The sequence below is a fragment of the Macaca mulatta genome, chromosome 6, assembly GCF_049350105.2.
Source record: "Macaca mulatta isolate MMU2019108-1 chromosome 6, T2T-MMU8v2.0, whole genome shotgun sequence".
Lineage (NCBI taxonomy): Eukaryota > Metazoa > Chordata > Mammalia > Primates > Cercopithecidae > Macaca > Macaca mulatta.
Genome location: NC_133411.1, coordinates 127,616,385 through 127,635,680, shown reverse-complemented (window position 1 = coordinate 127,635,680; position 19,296 = coordinate 127,616,385). Strand labels below are relative to the sequence as shown.

At 38.1% G+C, this 19,296-nt stretch overlaps 1 long non-coding RNA gene across 1 annotated transcript; it reads left to right on the top strand.

Annotated features, from left to right (window-relative positions):
- The first annotated feature begins 1,581 nt into the window (after window positions 1–1,581).
- Window positions 1,582–18,168, top strand: LOC106998907 (uncharacterized). The gene is made up of 3 exons (XR_001445486.3): window positions 1,582–1,766; window positions 8,757–8,849; window positions 17,759–18,168. It is a non-coding gene; the product is annotated as an uncharacterized LOC106998907 (long non-coding RNA).
- Window positions 18,169–19,296: the final 1,128 nt, after the last annotated feature.

Sequence of the window (19,296 nt, the reverse complement as noted above, 5' to 3'; positions counted from 1 at the left end):
TTCCAAAATTTACATACAAAGGATTCTTGGCTTCTTTAAAGAATGATAATACATGAGAAGTGTTAGTCAGAGGCTACCCACCAATATTCTGGCCTTTCTCCTGCCAAAAACCTAGCAGGGTTCTACTCCTCCAACCGCTTGGAAGTTGAGTATGCCATGTGACTTTATTTAACTAATGGAATATGAGCAGAAGTAGCTTGTGTCACTCCCAGGAGAAAGCTTTAAAAGATCCACTTACACTGCCACCACCACCATCATGGAAGCAAATGTTGAGATGGAGCTTGTGTCAGCCTAGGCCCATGTGATGTCACAAGGAGTAGAGTCCCTGTGATAATCCATGTGAAAAATTACAGCAGGGGTGAGAAATGGATTTTTTTTTTTTTTTGCATTGTACCACTGAGATTTTGCAGTCTTTTGTTCATGGTCTGCCTAGATTAACATAGGAGATTATACAGTATTTCAACAATTCTGTTTTTGCTTAAAACATTGAAGTGAGTCTTCTGGTGGTATTGCTGTCAGGGGCAGTATTTGACAACCACACTCTCAGTGTAAAGCCGTACTTGCTTTCTGCCCTATAGTAGTATTGCTATGCTTGACCCTCTGTTTTATTCATTAGATTTGACTCTGCAATTGGTGAAAAAGATTGATTGGACATCTTTGAGCCTATTGGGACGAATATACCCTTCAGAAACAGTGGCAAACAGAGGCTGGGCAGTGGCGGGTATGAAGGCAGTTTACCCACGGAGCAGGCAATAAGAAGATACATTGTCTATAGAAATGTTTAAAGAAATAGAACTGATTAAGATGCAGTGTCTTTCGTATTACCATCACAAGTCTATAATTCTAAACAATATTAGGAAGAAAATACTCCTCCCTTCCCCACTCCTGTTTTTCCCTATCCTTGCGCAACTACTCAGAAAGCAGTTACAATGAGATTTCAAAACTTTTGAAAAACATAACTGTGAATTAGAATGTGTTACCTTATTATGATGAGTGTTTTGAAATAGATAACTTTCATGTGGAATATTCATTTAAAAGAAAAAAGAAAAATTATTCTATTTTAGGGTTGTTCTTGGTACATTAATTTGGACATTGGCTTATGAATTTGTAGCTAGTCATATGAACATTTATGTAAATCTTTCTGTCTAAATTGTAATATCCATGAGGGCAGGACTGGGCCTCATTCATCCTTAGATGTCCAAGGAGTCTGGCCAGTACTGTAGTCCTGTACACAGAATTGCCATATATTTATATATATACACACACACACACACATATATATACGCGCGCGTGTGCGCACACACACACACACACACACACATATATATATATAGAGAGAGAGAATCAAACTAGGCTAGCAGTGAAATGATATTTTTCTTTTGCTTCTCTTCAGTCATGTGTATGAGAAGCAGAGCTGTAGCTCTGGCTCACTTCTTTGACAGGTTCTCTTGTTGTTGATGCTGAGAAACTCCAGGAGCCTGCTATTTGGAGAGTGAAATGTGTTCCAGCTGCTGGTGCTAACAAAGATCTGAGGTTATACACACATGACCTATCACCCACACCCACCCAGTTGGGAGGGGCGGCCTTTCCCTGTGTCCACACATATGCCTTGAGTTGCTCTTCGGTGAACATCACTTTTCCTTTCATGTTTTTTCCACACACTATTATCTGTATGAAATGAAGACCAAGAAAGGATGGGAAGAAGGAGAAGAAAAATTTTGGTTTATCTCAGAAACTATACCCCTAAGTGAGAGTCCTGGTTGCAGGTAGGATTTTGTCGGTGATCATTAGAGGCATGAGGGCTGAGAGAACAATTTGAATGTTTCCTATTACTCCAGGCTGGGGTGGGAGTGGGGAATATGAAGGCAATTTGCCCAGGGTGCAGGGAACAAGAAGCTATATTGCTTATAGAAATATGAATGAATATAACACTTGTAAAGATTATATAGTTGGGACTGACCCACAATAGTTGATAATAACGAGAAGTTCTTGGAGACCAGGTCATAGTGAACTTAGTCTTAGGGAAATAATTATCCTCTTGAACTCTGATTGTTTTATGGATAAATTATGATATTGAAAAGTGTGTGAGGGGATGCTTAGGCCAGAAGGAGTCCTTTTACCATTTTGAATGTCCACCTTAATGTTTCCTGAGTGAAGTTCTAAGATTTGAAGGGAGCATGCACAGCCTCTGGCCTGTATGGAGTCCATCCCGTCTTCCAAGGGACCTTGTAGATGGAGATTAGTCTTGGGTGGGCCATCTTGTGAATTGGAGCCAGTGTCTAGTGCTGGACAGATGTCATCTGGAACTTTCAGATGTAGCCCAAGTTCTGGGACTATGAGAAGCCACACAACCCAGGAATTTTCCTTTGTGCTTTTTTCCAGAAAAGAGTAGAGTCATTTTTGAGCTCCTAGGGTAAGATGGTAGAATACAGAGAAATTAGAAAATATCTACATTTCTCTATTGCAATCTCTGTTCATCTAGATTTGACAGTAAGAATTTGGTTGACATGTAAGTGCTTTTGCACTTACAGACTTGATGTGAGATTCAAATGAAAGAGGGACACAAATGTTCGGTTTTGCTTTTACTCCCTGAGAATAATTCCTGGACTTTAAAAATATCCTTTCTGGAAAGAACAACTGAGTGAGAAACCCTAAACCGATACTGAATAAAGCAAGTATGTCTCACAGAATATCTGATTTTAAAAAATTCTTGCTTTAGGAAATGTGTGTGTGTGTGCACATGTGTGTGTGTATATATATACACACACATATATATACATGTATATGCATATATATACATGCATATATATTTACATGTATATATACACATACATACACACACACATTTCCTAAAGCAAGAATTTTATATATATATATACACACACACACACACACACACATATATACACAATAATACATATATAGAGAATCTATCTATGTATCTGTATATATTTCTTGGATGTCTTATATTAAGCTTTGGTAGATAATAGGACTTAGGGACCATAACTACCATTTTCCTTACAGAAAGTCTTTGAGTAACTTAGACTATAATCTCTTTTGTTTTTGTCCATTTGCCATTTGTTATTCAGACAGTGCAACCCCAAGCAGGACCTAGGGCACGTTACTTAACAGTTTTAAGCCTGTCATCTATAAAATGTCAGGGATGGACCCAGTGACTTCTGAGGTCCCCACTTGCACCAGGAGTCTCTGGTTTGGTTCCATGGGGAGACAGCTGTCAAAGGTGAAGCCATGTGTGCCTCCCCCACATCATTCCCTTTCTAGAGCTTTCATTTTCCTCAGTGCCTCAGAAATACCATTTTATAGATGCACGCCTTAGAACAATACTTTCTCTTTTCATTGTAAAGGAAGGTTTTGGACTTTGCAACAAATGTTCTGGATAGAATGGACAATTAAAAACATGATTGAAACATGATTCAATCATGATTAAAAACATGATAGAAAAATGTGTCTCCACATTATTTCACAAGCTCATTCCTTTCGTCTCTACTTTGTCAAAGGATTTAGGCAGCTTGTTTCTTTGGCTTTCATCAAATATCTTTTTTCCTTCCTGTTCAAAATAAGCTCTGTTTCCTTTTTCCTGGCTAGATGAAAGCCTGTGGACGCTGTGCTTCCTGATATCAACCCAACGGTGGTGGTAAAGGGGTTCACATCACTCCAGATAGTCAGTTTCAAAGAATAATAGTTTGGAGACTGTGGGATGAAAAAGAAGCTTGAATTTTCCTCTTCAGATCTCTCCAATACACACTGTCTGTGTGTTATTTCAGAACACCCATTCAAAAGTAGACTGTTTCCTTCCCTGACTCGGCACCAAGTCAAGAAGTGGCACATAATGTATTGTTGTGTTTATTATGCATCATTTTGCTGCTGACACTGTGGCCATCAAATATTGGAAAATTTACAACCACGGAGGTCCAGCCATCATGCCTGAAGTGAAGGACAAAGTACTCTGTTATTCTTCTTCAGCTCTGGCCCTTTATGATCAGACAGTGAGCTATATACTTATCAAAGTCAAAATAACCTTCACTTTAGAAAACATACTTGTCCTTAATTGCCAGAATAGGAATGCATAAACAGCCTCTCTCTTGATAATGGAATGGAGGCTGAGTTGATGTAAGTTTTAAGTATTTTGTAATTTTCCAATCATGGTGTGCTCAATTAAGTTTTAATTCACAAATTATGCATGTATTACACTGGCAAAGAGAAAAAATATTTGTCGTTTTAAACTATACAGTCTAAATATGTATGTCATACTTATGATATACACATTTGTGCTACGTTTTTTGTTCCCCCCCCCTCTAAGTCAAAGCTATGGCTGGTAGTCCTATTTCTATGCCCTGGTATACAGCAGTTTAGAACTTGGATGCTGAAACTGGGAAGATGTAAGTTTGAATTCTTGGTTATCCCTGGACCACAGGCATATGCCTTAGTTTATTCCTCTGTAAAATGGTAATAATCATAATAGTACCTACCTTCTAGACAGGTATATTAAGAATTAAGTGAGATTGTGTACATTGAAAAATGCTTAGTGCAGTGCCTGGTACATTATGAAAACTCAAGGAATATTTGCCATTATTATTATTCTTCCCCTCTTTCTATTATTGTTAAAAACAGCAGTCCATAGAAAACATATATTTCCAAGCCCTTCATGTAAAAAAGGCAGGAATGAAACATTACTAGCATTTTATAAATATATATGTATGTTATGGTACTAGATGGCTTTTGGGAGACATATAGTTATAAGAGCGAGACAGAGATGACTCAGAAACCAGAAGGCAGCACTGAAAATAGTTCTTACTTAAAAAGGCATTTGTTTAATATGCTTACTCAAGATATATCTTACACAAGATATAAGATGTATCTTAGAATTATTTAAATCTATATAGTGGCTATATGAGCATTTAAAGCTATGGATGTTTATTTGGAAATAAGCAAGTTTTAATATGTGAATAGTAACCCCATGTCTACAAGTTGCGGTGTGGCCCAATGTAAATGGTGAAAAAAATTAGGAAATGAGCTCTAACTCCATTTTGGGAAAGACAAGGGGAATCTCTGGAATTTGGTCTTTGTTCCTAGCTAAGACCTGGAGGTGACTTTAATTGACAAGTATCTTCTGAGCAGTAAAGTCAGGATGACAGCATTTGCTTTCCTGGGTGGTCAAAAATCCTCTGTAACAATGGTGGGTGAGTTATTGGTGAGTGAAGAAATGGGCTTGAGAAATACTGTGAAATAAAATGACTGGCAACTTCAGTTTCAGAGCAACAGGCCTGTGAGTTTTCTTTGTTGTTATTTTTGCTGTTTTTGTCTGGTGTCATTGTAAAATTAAGTATAGGCAAATGAACTGTTAATGGACTAGAATTTCAGACCAATAGTCTGCTCAAAAACCACAAGACAAGCAATAGAGCTTGTCTGTTTGCTTGAAAATATTTGATATGAAAATTTGATATGAAATTTAAAATTTTGTAATTTGATATGAAAATTACAGTAGGATTATTTTTATCTCTTCCTTTCCCCTCTTTCTTCAGACTAAGTAGAATAGACAGGTAAAACTGATACCAAAATACAGAACCCAAATCCATTGTAAAGTTCCCATTCAGGTGTAGATTACATAAAAATTGCTTGGCTTTCACAAGAACCACCATTCTGAGAAGAAGAACCATGATGCATATTAATAGGTGAAGAGAACTTCCTTGGGAAGGACCATAAGCCTCGGAGGCCATAAACTCTGGAACTGGATTCCAGAATGAAAGAGCTATGGAAGCCCAGAGGGTAGGCTAAGTATGTGTTGGGACAAGTAAATAAAATGTTTTGCCATGAATTGCAAAGTACAGTCAATTAATTGTTTACTGGGATCCACGACCTCCATCCCTACCTACCTCTTGCAGCCTACTTGTTGCTTTCTGAGTGTGACCCTGTAATTAATGAAGAATATAAAATTTAATGAAATGGGATAAAATTTTGGCTGGATACATTTTTTTAAAAGGTTCATTATAAATTTTAAAGGGATGTCCTTGGCCAGCATTTTGAACTGAACAAGAAACTGTCATCAGATTAATGTGTTCACCTTTAGAGGTGCAGCTCTCTCCAGAAGGTCATGCCTTGTGGACAGAGCTGTCTTGTGGGGCTGTAGGTGAAACCCCACTCTGGCTTTTTCTATGTAGACCCAAGAAGCCTAGAAGCAGTTGAAAATCAGCAATATGAAAGTCAGCTTTCCAAATGGCCTCCTTCTTTCCTGACATTGCAATCTTAAAATGCCTTTGTCTTTCACAGTCTTCATAAGGTCACAAAGGAGTGTCTGTTACCAGATTTATAGCTCTGATACATTCACATACACACTGGGTCCCCACTAGAGGCTCTGCCAAGCTCTGGGGGCCCCACGTAGGCCTCCCACAGTTCAGTCGCTGCACACATGTTTTCTGAGAGAACTCGGAGCTGCTGTCTATGTGCTCATTTTCAGTCTATAAATCCTCCGCACTCCTGTGACTGTTTGCTAGGCCTCCAGCCAGTACTGCACTGTATGTGTGAATACCACATTTCCCCAGAGAGAGCTGAGCATTCCTGCCTGGTTGGTGTGGACAAATCCCCAGGTGCTGAATGGGAATAGGCTTTAGCTTGTACAATGCTTTCCTTTGACTGGTGTCTCAGGGAAGAGCCCAGGCTCTTTGTGTACAGATGCATTCAACTGCCCCAACAGTGGGTATGTGAGTGTTCTGCTTTACCTACAGAAGAGGGTGACGTGTTTAATTTGCTTAGGGTTTAATTAAGCTGCAGACACTTAAAAAAAATTTTCATAAGAGTGATTGGGCTTCCCACAGTTGGTGGTAACACCGTGAAGTCATTTTCTCTAGAAAGTGAAGGTGTTGCTTTAATAAAGGGTTGACGGTTTTGGATGAGTCCTTGGAGACAGAAGAGAGAAAGGCCACATAGTAGTTTTAATCACATGATTCATTTTTCCACTGAGATTTTAACAATTAGTAAGCCCTTCAAATTTAACATTCTGAAAACAGATCAAGCCAGTAGGGAACTTGGGGTTGAAGGGGAAGAAATAGATCATGCAAATGTGTCCCATCATCAATGTAGGACAGGGAAGTTAGTGAAGTGGAGGCGAGGGGTGCTAATCAAGGGGAAAGTGGGGCATCCCTGCTTTGAATTCCTCACTTAGACATAGAGATGGTACCTGTGCAAGCTCAGGAGGGCAAGAGGAGGGCGGAAGGGAAAAGGGTCTCCAGGATAGATCCTGGATCTATAAATAGTGCTTACTACTCTTGAGTAAGATAACAGAGCTCCCCTCCTACTTCATTCAACAAGTCCTTATAGATTTCTTGCTGTATGCCACAGATTGTGTCCTGGAGATCCTGGCTGGTCATTTTCAGTCACATCTGCATCTTTATTAAATGTTCCCATCAGTCCACATGTGCTAGGTGCTCCAAGAGAGTTAACTGGAGCCAGCAGTGGCCTCCCTGACTTTTGCAGAAAAGACGAGATGCATATACTTCTATTTCAGTGTTCAGTGTTTAGAAATGAGCAGTCTTGCATTGTTATGCAAATTCCAAGGTAATTGAATGTTTATAAATTACAATAGCTGCAATTACTCACAGGAAAATTTGTTGGACTTAGTTATGTTATTGTGTTCACTGAAGATTATAGCTTGTTACTTTCTGTTCTAATATACTTTACCCACTTAAGTCTTGAAATAAAAATGAAATGCTGGTGTATCATTTTGCAAGAAAGATATATATGTTTCTTATATTGCATTAGACAGGTTAATATGTTTTTGCTTTTTATAACAGGGAACTTTATTAGCATGATGAAATTAATGCATGCAGGGCAATATCTTCCGAACCAGTTGTTACCAGTAGATAAAGTCTGATGTGGTAATTGCTAACGAATGTTGGATCAGGGTTATTACTGAAGTAAAATCATTCACTGTGGGATGATCAGAGCTACAATATTGTAAATGACAAAAGAGCCACAGCCACTCTCTGGTTTTAATTAGCTAAAGAGGTGTCCTGGGTGGTTTCGAAAGGCTTGTCTTATCAATATTGTTACTTAGAAATGATTTACAATATTGTTACAGGGTTTGCTAACGTTTCTATCATTAAAGGTCTATCATTTCCATTAAGAACTCTGTTGTTGAAGGCTTTGCAGGCTTGGCTTATTTATTTCAATACTGTGTGTATGTTTGTGTGTGTGTATGTTGTGTGTGTGTTTGTGTTTGTGTGTCTGTTTACAACATTTTCTAAGGTCTTGAAATTCCAGGAGTGGCTGTTCATGGATGTACCATTATTGATCTTATTTATTCATATGACAGTGCCCAGCTTCAGTCCCATAAAAAGATATAAGCCTAGTTTTTTCAGAGGAAATGACTTCTCTGCTTTATCCATTGATTTTTTTTTTTTTAATGTTTGAAAGTGAGTCTTGATTACCTGAAAATCTGCATGAGCAGATCTGATGTAATATACCTTCTACTATTTAATTATTTGGTTTGTTCTAACAGTAATGCTTCAAATGTTAATAAAATTTCCAGAAATGTTTATTATCTAAGGTGGTCCTAAGTGAAATGTTCATGTTTTCAGTTCCTGAATAAATACAAATGGAAACATTTTTGAAGAAAATAAAATGTTCTTTAAAAGGTTACTGCTTACATTACAATGACTACATGCCTGAGAAACCTGTTTGCTAAGTAATATAATCATGTTTCCTGGTCCCTGCATTTATGCCATTACATTGTTTTCCAGGTGCAACTGAAGGACCATGGCTATGGTAGCTGCCTAGGAAGACTGGCCGTCATATTCATGCTTGTGCAGCCCTTGGACTTTTAGATCTACCAGGTACCCATACCTCACAAAGATCTTTTTCTAGGGAAGTGATAAACTTTCACAGAAGTTTTGTTTTGAATCTGAAGGGACCATATGAATTACCTATTCTTATTTATGGCACACAAATGAGAAAAATGAGACCAAAAGAGGTTTAGTATTTGTCTAGAGACAAGTATCTAGTTATTCAAAAGACCAGGAATCGGAATGCAGCCTGGCCTGGCAGTATTTCTTTGTGATAACTGCTTGCCTTGCCTTGTTATTGCATAGATGGGAAGCTTTCTAGTGGTTTTCAGAGCTCTGAAGGCCATGAGAGATTCTTTTGCTCTGTTGCTAGCTTTCCTTGATACTGACATAGTGTTACCATAAAACCTCCTGTTTTTCTTCCTGGTTCTCAGGTAGAACCCTCTCCCAGAAAAGGAATCTTATTGGCAGCATATTGAATTTAATGTGTATATTTTCATATAATTTTTTTTTCACATTTGGAGAAGCAATAGAACATGACTCATTTATTTTTCATAAAATAGATACTGTGTTAAAATGATTCTATGAAAAAAATCTGAAAGAATACATATGAGGGAATATATACCATATTTAGAACTACAATAGTGAGCTAATTTCCAGTTAACAGATGATATGAAACTAAATTTTCATTTAGAAACAGGTTAACTCTAATTACTAAACTCGGTTTATTTTCACAAGAGATTTAAAACATCTGAGTAAGAAACACTTTTATTCTTTTTAAATATATTTATGCTTCTAAATGTCAGCTGTTGCAAAATATGCCTTCCCATTAAATCTCTTATTTACAGTTACTAGAAGTCACACATGTTTCAGACCAGTCACAACAAAGTTTTTGTTGCTTTCACAACAAAGCATCACTCAAAGGTTTTTTATCAGTTGTAATAGGGACAGATATATCATTTGCATGAGTGTGATGCTAGCTTCTGTAAAAACACTTAACGTGTATAGTGGTCCAAATAGTATATAAATGTATTCCTCATTCAATAAAGTACAAAATAGATATCCTTGGCTTATGAGTAGCCTTCTTCTAAGTAGTGAGTCAGGAAACCTAGTCTTTTTCCATCTTGCAGTTCTATCATCTTCAATATGTGGCTTCCCAAGTCTGTGTGCACACTCTGTGGAAAGAGTGGTTGGAGAAGTCACATTGACTCCTCAACCACATTGGCCCCATTGCCTCACACACATCCCATTGGCAAGAATGAGTCACAGGGTCCCACAGGGACTCAGGAATGTCATTTTTGGCAGGGCAGCTGCTACTCATTAGCAGCTCTGTATTTTGGAAGGGGGAGCAACGATTTGGCAGAGTCAGTCTCCTCTGCCATAATAACTCACCCACAATCAAACTCAAGACTAGTTTTAGAAGTGAACGTTTGGATAACTTTGTTCCAAAAGTGCAGACATCCGTATTCATTCATATGACAGTTTTTGGCAATGGCTAAGAGTGGATTGACTCAGATGGACAGCCTAGGTATTCTAATTGTGTAGTGTCCCTTCAAACTGATCATCTTTAAATATGTGTTTAATAACAATTTAGCATGGGTGATGAACATTGTTTACTTTTAAAAATGTACACTTTTTATGTTCAAAGTATGAGCCTTACTTTATATAATATCCAAAGTAGATAGCCTACTAGAAGACATATATATGACATACACAAATTTGAAGGCATAAAGTATACATATTATATACATACTTACTTTTATATATGTCTATAATAAAGTAAATTAAATAATTAATTAACTCAGTCCAAGGTCAAAATTCCACACCTTCATTATTTAGTTATGGAATTTGAGCAGGTTGTGACTGCCGGTTTACTTGACTCTCAGTGAACTGAGATGAACTGTCAGCCTTCAGGGATGGTGGCTTTCTGCAGGAAGGTACAATTTACATCACAGAAACCTCAGAGATAATGGGTCCAAAGGAGCTCAGAAAAGATTTTCTTGCCACTTAAAGGCACTATCAATTTGAGTGCAAGCATTTTCATTTCAATTTAGTAGTTACTATAAAAAGATGTTGGAAATCCAAAAATAACTTGTACCATAGTTCCATTTCATCCCAGTTACACGTTAGAGCCAACATTGCCCACGAGTTGTTCCAGTTTGGCACTTCGTCACTCTTTGCCAAATTATTCCACAGGTTTGCAACTTGACAGGCTTCTGGAGAGGTATATTACTTCTAGTACTTACAAAGATAGTCAATGCCTGAAAGAACTATGAATCTGTCTCTACATAGCAAAGTGATGTCTGGAAGATGTTTTGATGTCACTGTTCTCTTGAGGTCATAGGGTGCCTAAAGTTGTATTATGTTGGCTGTTTACATTCTCTAAAGCAGTGCTCCTTGACTGTGGTGGTACATTGGAGGACCTTGTATAAAGAACTGATGCCCACCCCTCTTCCTGCCCCAGTGGCTCTGATTATCCTGAGATGAGACCTGGACATTGATAGTGGGTTTTTTGTTTGTTTGTTTGTTTTATATTTTGTTTTTTGTTTTTTTTTAGTTATCTTCTTTTAAAAAATTCCCCAGGAAATTCAGCAGAGATTGAGAATCCCTGACCCACAGTGATGGCTTCTTGTACTATTGTTTAATGAAAGGAGATCCTTTTAGCAGAAATCACTCATGATTCAGCAGTCTAGGAGCCATCATGAGAAAAGAGTTGGAGTGGATGGTTTTAATGCAGATGGTCTCAATACGATAGCTAAGTGTATCTTTCAGATGTTCTGCTCTCGCCCCTGGGGACTAACTCTAACATCATAGCTTATGTTCAGCCTGACACCATGGAACATATGAAAAGCAAATACACTCCAGCACTCCAGCAATGTATATATTACCACAAAATATGAGATATTAGTTATTTCCCTTTAACCAGTACGATTTAACCAATATTGAGTGGCCTGTGCTTATGTTATAAGTGAATGCTTCATCATTTAATCATTCATTGATTCAAAATATTTATTTATCCTTTCATGTATCAGGCACCAGAACAGTCCCATAAGCCAACACATCAGTGTCTTTATAACCAAAATTTACTGTGGAAACAGGCAAATCATTTTTGTAGAGTTATTGTTTGTACCTCAACATCTTTGAGACAAATACTTTAAAGCGTATTTTTGGATGGATTTTTTGACAAAGGAAGTCTTCCAGTTTTAACTTTTTGGGACAAAATGTATTTATGAATACTGGCTGTAATTATTCTAGAGTTTCTATTATAATTACAAAATTCTGATGCAGTGGTTCTTAACCCTTTATACTTATGACACACAACTTCCAAATCTGAAATTTCTGGCTGTGTACATGAAAGCAATAAAAGATGAACAATGGATAAAAAATCAGTACAGAATTATTTATAATAGAGAAATTAATGAAGCAAACATACCCCCAGAAGGAGATTACTTAAAAGGTAAGGTACATCCATATGATGAAATAGTACAGAATGGATTAAAGTTTTTTAAAAGGAAATGGAAAAATGCTCATAATATATTACTTACAGAAAAAGCTGAATGTAAAACAATAGCAGTAGTATGATGCTTTTTAAAATGTATAAATATTCACATTGACTGTTTTTCTCCATCCCTGGGCACTTCAGGGTGGTAGCAAAGTAAAGGAAAGCAATAGATTGCCTCAGTTGTCCTTAATGCTTTCCCAGGCACAGGGAGTCTGAGTATCTGCTTTTCTCAGACCTGAGTTTCCAATTTCCGGTGATTTCTTCCACATATAATGCTGGAATATCCTGGGCGAAACAATATGGATGTGTCACTAAAAGATGTACTACCTGGCAATGACTCGAACCAAAGTGATAGGTCACCAGCTATTTTATTTAGAAGTCATTTCCACATACCACATCATTCCTGGTGGCACAAACACCAGTGAAATCCCACAATAACTTTTTCCCAGGGGAGACTCACTAGACCATACATACTCCCATTCCTTATTAGTGTTTTTCTCATTTGTGGTTGGTTTTTCTCTTATTCAACATAAGGCGGTGGTTCTCAGAGTAGGGCTCCCTGGACCTGTAGCATCAGCATCACTTGTGAATTTTAACATTTTAAAATTTTTACTAGTTAGTAAGAGGTCCTTCTTTCCTTTTGAATTCTCCTAATACTGTTTTCACTCAAAAATGTATAGGATCATGATAGCTAGAATGTGCATAGCTCTTAATTTATGTTGGACACTTCTCAAAGTGCCTTCCAAATTTTAACTTATTTAATCTTCATAATCACCATATGAAATAGGAACTACTATTTCCCTATTTTACAGAAAAAGAAAATTGAACACCAGGCAAATGAGTAACTCATCCAAGATCATACAATTATAAACATGCTCATAGGAGAAATACTGGAAGCAAATATAAAATGTTAGCAGTGATCATATCTGATTATTTCCAGGTATAGGACCACAGATGGCTTTAAATTTTTTTATGTGCTTTTCTATATTTTCCAAAACATACATATTACAGTTGTTATCAGAAAAAAATCCAAAATATTTTTGAAAAGAACTAAGACAGACATTTCAGAGAAGACCAGGAGTAAGGGCACACCAGAAAAGAAGAATAAAGAGCTGTAATTGAAAAAACTTCTTCCTCATGATTGGATCCTGGAAGCCACTGAGCAAGTGAGGAAATTAAGAGTCCCAGGTACGGGTGCACTGAGCATCCAAACTGGAAATCCAGGGACGGCATGACATTGAGCAATCTGATCTTTCTAATGTCCTAATAGGTTTTGCATCTTATTTTCTTTGTAGGTAGCAGTGGATAAGTGTATTTAATCACAGTATTTTCAGGAGACATTTGATGGAACAGAACCCAGCTCTCTGTATCCAGGGTATAAAAAGCTTGGCCGTAAAATAATGCCCTGACTCATCTTTAATTAGGTGTGCAGTGTGGGAAAGAAATGAGTGTCTTCCTGTGTATGGGAGGTATGGAGAAACAGCTATAAGTTTTCAAAATAGTCCATTATTAACAATCTGCACTGAATCGATTGGTACCCACAGCTCAGTCAATGCTTAAACAAGCTGGACAATAGCTGAAGTAATTATTTGGGGTAAATTATTGCCATTGTAAAATGTAATCAATGTTTTATTTCAACAAAAAGAGATCTTTTTCTTGATTTCTCTTTTCACCCCACCTTTCCTCAGCTTTATCTCCCTACTAGAGGTCTGGAAGAAAGATTTTTTTGTTTTCTCCCCCATATTGGCAAGAGTGCTTCAGCTCCATCTGAACATGGCAAGACAGGACACATCTTGTAAAGGTTTTCCATTTTAATATTCCTTAATGACCAATAATGAATTCTTTATAGTTAATCTGCTGTTCTCATGAAAACAATTTAGATGGTTAAAAAAATCAATCATTAATGAGCAGTAAATGACAGCTCCCCAACAACACAGCTGTATTTTTGTAAAAGTGATTAAACATTGTCTGCATTCATAATTGCATGCTTAATAAGAATGTTGAGCATTGAGTCAAGCATTGTTGCTAATGATGACAGATTATGATGCTACAAATGCTTTGGAGTTATGGGGCTAAATTTTCAAAGGCAGTCCCTGGAACGGAATGCACACAGACCCACTAAGTATTCAATTTGCATGGGCCATTACCAGGTTTGTGCATGGCATTTGGGAGCTTTGCAGTTGAGACTCTTTTGAAAATCTGGCCCATTATGACAGAAAGCATCTGTAATTAACAGTAACTGATCTCCCTCTGCCCAGCCTTGGTAAAAGGTATAAAATGCTCTGTGTGTGCTTTCTTGGAGCCCAACACCCCATTGATGAAAGGCCCTGAAACCTGAAAGGAAGGCAAAAAGAGTCTGTAGGGGCGTAATTCAGCCTTACAGGCAGATGTGAATATCTTATCAGCAGGTAAGAGAAAGCAGGCAAGTCATTCAGAAGAGGACTTGGTGAAGTCTCATCTCTGAGCTCCTTTCACGTATTACTTGCCCCTCTCATTTTGGCCATAAATATTCTTGCTAAACCTTGGAATTCCTGTATTACTATTCATAGGATTCATAGGACTAACTACTTAAAATCTGAGATTGTCCCATGGTCCAGCGTGGATTAACTGTGCTGAAGTATGAATTTTAATCTTTATGAAGCTATGAGCAGAGCGAGTCACTCAGTGATTGAGCAAGCCCCATCTGCTGCTCAATTTGTCTGTATTCTGATCAGGTATGAGGCAATCCCATCTATGAAGCTATGCATAGCTACAATTTATGAGAAAAATTGCATGCTTTTAGAAAATTTATGAATTTCCTCAGATTTTTTCTTGGAAATATCTTGTATCTGTCTGGGATGTTGAGGATCTGTTGTACTGTTTGGTGACATTATATCTTGTGCTGTTATTTATTGCAGTTTATATGGATATCTTATTTTGGTGATACCTTGGCTTAGAGAACAGGGATCATTTGTATTATGCCTTTGACTTCTTCATAGCATCTCACTCACTGCTGTTTTTTCTGGATCAGCCATCCCTTGTCTGAGCAGAGGATTATAGAGTCTCATAGTCTGCAAATCAGACTGGCATATGGTTAAGAACATGGTTTTAAGATGCCTCATTTGAAATATCACTGTCACCCAGTAGTGACATTCTACATTTCTTAAGAGCCTTACTTTTCCTCATCAGTAAAATAGGAATAAAATTAGTAGTTACATGTGAGGGTTTTTTTTGTGAGGATTCAGTGAGATAAGTGTAAGAAACTCTTAGCAGAGTGACTAGGACATAGTATGTGCTCGATAAAAGTTTGTTGTTCTTATCTTTGGTTGTTAAGGCCACAGCAGTTAAGTTCTATAGCTGAGGCCAGAATCTCTTTAGCTGGGCTGAGTCATTCTCCACAGAACTAAGGGGTAATAAGGTTCTGCCTTTAGTCCCCATGATCAATGACTGTAGTAGGCAAATGGTAACCTATATATTATGGGCTGAAATGTCTTCCTCTTACACCTCGGAAGGTACATGCAAATCATGTAGAGGAGAAAGAGAGAACACCAGCTCAGTCAGACAGGTCAACCCAGAGGCATGACATGTGTCACAGTCAGAGGGTCCTACAACCCTAGTCCCACCATCAGAAGTCACATACAGAGCTGCTACTGTAGGGCTACATTCAGGACTCGGTTTGACATGTTAATGAGGCAGAACATTTTGGAGCCTATGCTGGCAACAGAGAGACCTGGGATGATGCTTCCTCTGACTTCTACTAGGGACTTCTGCTCTCTGAGGAGGCCCTTTCTGTTTCCAGCTCAAGCTTCTTGTGCCTCAGTCTATGGGCAGTGGAATCTTTCTTAATTAAATAGCAGAGCCTGCATATAATTTAAACATTATACAGGCTCTGGTACTACCCTGCCCCCTCTTCCACTTAGGTTGTTTGTCCTCTAAAGACTTAGGGCCCTCATCACAGTCCACAGTCAAACAATATGTGCAGAATGAAGGTGAACCATGAAGGGAGAATGGACTTGTGTTTTTGGCTTAGTTCTTTTCTCTTCTATCCCAGTACCCTTTGGATTCTTTATTATAAGAGCAGAAATGTAAAAAGTATAAGATAATTAAAACTAAAGGCAGAAATGCAGGTGTTATAAATTTTAAAGGCACTCATGAACATTCAAGATTTTTAAATCATTTAAAAAATGAAGTGATAGAGGAGGGTATATGGCTTCTGGGATTTAATGAAGAATTTGAAATTATAATTTTCATACCTATCTTTGATTTAATGCCAAATGTCTTCATCTGACAAATGAAAACTGTCTGATTATTATGCACTTTCTCTTTGCAGATGAAGAGTAGTAGCTGCTAAATTATTGTCAAATATTTTGGAAATATGAAATGCTGTACAACAATAATCATTTGCATGGTAATGGGCAAGAACCAGGTCTTTATACCCCATTACCACAAGTAATTAACAAGAAGATTAGGCATGATAGTCTGTGTTTGGGAGCCATTGTGGGGACTGGCAAATGTGTAGGTTTGCAAATCTCCTTTTTCTCTGATTGATAATAGAGTAACTCCATGTGTTGTTATATGTGGATATCACTGCATGAGAGAGAACTCATGATTTGCTGCAACCCAGTAGTAATTCTGCTCTTTGAGTAGCCCAGGCAATGTCCCTCCTTAGCCCACTGCTCCCACCTCATTTATCCTGCTCCCTGCTACTTCTTGCCTTTTTTTTATATTGTCCCCCAAGCAAAGAATGGGCCCTTTGTTTTTCTTAGTTATAGCAAATTCCACACAGAGAACCCATCTCCAAACAGTTCAATCTTGTGCTACAACCTCTAATATGGCAACAAAACCTATAAGACTAACCGTGGACCTGAGGTCAATTTTTTAGAACTCTGAGGTGCAGCTTCCTGATCTGCAAAACAATGAATACGTTATTTACTGCTCAGGATTAATATAAGATTAAATAAAATAATGTGAACAATTAAGGGTCAGTACATTCTCTCAGTCTGTGGACTCTCTTTGACTAACGGGACCTTTGATGACACCTTCTTTGAATTCACATTATATTTACAAGATTTCAGTGTGTGATACACACTTCGATGCTTGAACAAGAATGGTTTCATGTTATCCTCTTACTGTGTTATGTGTATAAAAAGCCCACAGCCTGTGTTTCTCAAGTTGCCCTCTGGAGAGTAGAGGAGACATTTTAATTGAACATCTACTGGGAATCTAAGTAAGGCATAGAATCAGATTTTTAGAGCTAGAAGGGAATGCAGGAATGTGTTGAATTTTCCAGATGGCCATCACGGTAACTCCTATCCTTCGTGATTTCCTACAACGTCAGGAAAGTGATCAGAAAGTGAAGTCAAGTTCTTCTCCCTTGAATATGACTGAACTTGTAACTGCTTTAACCAGTAGAGTGGAGGGGATACTATATGATTTCCAAGGTTATAGAATGCCATGCTCTTTCTGTCCTGTCAAACAGGATCAACATATTTTGGAGTTCTCAGTCCCATGTATAAAGTCCAACTATCTGAGGCCACCATGCACTGAGGATGTCCAGTCCACCTGGAGAGGCTACCAGGTATGTGAATGAAGAAGTCATCTTGAAAATGGATCTTCCAACCCATGTTGTCTAGCTACGGCTGTTTGAGTCTCCTCGTGCAAGCCCCAGGCATCTTGGAATGGAGAAGAGCTGAGCCACTGTGTCCTCTCCAAATTCTCAATCCACAAAACTCATGAAAATAATAAAACGATTGTGTCTTTGTGCTACTAAATTTAGGGAAATTTGTTATTCAGCAAAGATGATTAGAACAAGAGATCACAATTTGACTACCGTATTTCAGAAATGACACAGATCCAGAGAGGTTAAATAAATCATTTTATTCAAATGAAGACTTAGTGGTAGAGTCATTCTTAAGTACTGGTTTAAAGATCCATGCGCAGTTCACTACATCATGTACCTTCCCAGCTCTTGACATCACCCCTGAATATTTGCATAGTTAAGACTTGACTTTAGGCTTCTGTACTCGAGGGGCATACATTCTAAGAAGTATTATGCTCATATAGTAAGCTATGAGGAAATTAATTACATTATAAGCCTAGCAGAGAGGATTCTGCTGCAGACTTTAGGTAGTGAGAGATATTGGAAACTGCTAGAGAAGGGACAGAGATGAAGAAATGGAAATAGAGAGGAAGTGAGAGAGTTCTGCTGAGACTGAAGCCTTGCAGGGGAGGGAGGGGTAAGCAGCAGAGCAGGGGCGAAGTCATGAGACACTGGTGGAAAAAGATGGGTTGAAATTGCTTCAACTCTATTCAGGCAAACAACTGTGTGTCGACAAGAAGAAGGCTGATAAGCAGCTTTAGACTGTCTATAGCTAAAGGGGAAGTGAGAGGCGGGCAGCATATGGAGCAGGAAAGAACAGAGGGAACCAGCATGAGGGGAGAGAGAAAGTTGAGGAGAGAGATGGGCAGCCCAAGCAAAGAAATAGGAAAACAGTTGGCCCTAAGTGTCCAAAGAAATTAGGAAGAATTGGAGACAGTGGGAGATGATGAGAGAAATAAAACCACAAAAAACTTCAAGGAAAATATTTGGAATGCAAATGAAAGCAGTAAAGTGTGTGTAGAAGAAATGGAAAAAATGGAGATTGAACCACATTAGAGGTAAAAACAGTAAATTGATTCAATTTTTGATAAAAGAAAACAGTTTGGATGAGAGTTTAAGCAACATGACACATTTTGAGTTACCTGGTTACCAAGAGGCCACATTGTATTTCTAAGATGTTTCTAAACGTGGAGTTTGATTTGTCTTTTTATTGTAAGATAAATTATACATACAGAAAGTTAAAAAATGGATAGAGGGGGCGGAGCAAGATGGCCGAATAGGAACAGCTCCAATCTCCAACTCCCAGCGCGAGCGACACAGAAGACCGGTGATTTCTGCATTTTCAACTGAGGTACTGGGTTCATCTCACTGGGGAGTGCCGGACGATCGGTGCTGGTCAGCTGCTGCAGCCCGACCAG